This window comes from Lucilia cuprina, chromosome 4 (assembly GCF_022045245.1).
Source record: "Lucilia cuprina isolate Lc7/37 chromosome 4, ASM2204524v1, whole genome shotgun sequence".
NCBI classification, from domain to species: Eukaryota; Metazoa; Arthropoda; class Insecta; order Diptera; family Calliphoridae; genus Lucilia; species Lucilia cuprina.
This window is the reverse complement of record NC_060952.1, coordinates 50,620,711-50,621,733: the sequence shown is the minus strand read 5'-3', so window position 1 is coordinate 50,621,733 and position 1,023 is coordinate 50,620,711.

Below are 1,023 nucleotides of genomic sequence, written 5' to 3'. Positions count from 1 at the left end.
GCGCTGGTATGCCCGCGTATTGCGCGGCTAAAGCTCGCCGGATGGGGTGGTTCTTGCCGGCAATCTGGACCACAAACACACACTAACACCAAAATTCATACCAGCATTTGGGGTATTATTTGAAAAAGGGGCCAAAAGTAGTCCTGCATCTCCCTACGGTCATACCTATACACAAATTATGACCCTCCCTCTCGATGATTCATCCTCGCCATGACGTCATCTTCCTCGACGTCCCATACCTTCCCTGCAAACATGTATTCACCCTACTTACCGCCGATTATTAATAAAGTTAGCCGATCATATTAATGATAACAAAAGTTTAAAATTTCATTTAAACATTATAAAAAAATTTTGTTTATTATAGAAAAAAATTAACAATGTCTCATCGAAATTTAGAATTTGAGTTTGAGAAAAATTTTAAAATATTAGGCGAATTTAGGTTTTAGCAAATTTACTTTTTAGTTTTAAGATTTTAACCAACTTTAGTTTTTAAGTTTTAACAAAATTTAGTTTTTAAGTTTTAACAAGATTTAGTTTTTAAGTTTTAACAAGATTTAATTTTTAAGTTTTAACAAGATTTAATTTTTAGGATTTTAGCATTTAGATTTCAAGATTTAATTAAATTTTAGTTTTAATTTTTTATCAAATTATAGGTTTAGGTTTCAAATTTCATTTAAGTTTTTACTTCATTTTGAGTTTTTCTTCTTTTAATTCAAGATTTTCCCTTCTACTTTCAGGATCCTCAACATGGACAGCTGGCAGGACTAACGCAAATGGACTATTGATGAGAGCTGGTTTGCAGGTGTGGTTTTCTGTCCGTCCGTTTTATAGTCTGTTCGGGTTTTTCAGGTAGGTAACAAAAATATATATTATAAGAACCTTTTAAATAATTTGGTTTTTTTTTTCTTCTTTTATTTTTTTTGTATATACTGGTTTCCGGCAACCTATGAGTACAAATCTACCGCGACACTATTCATAAGTAGGCCTGAGCTCAATCCTAACCTTACGCGCACGCCTGGTTCA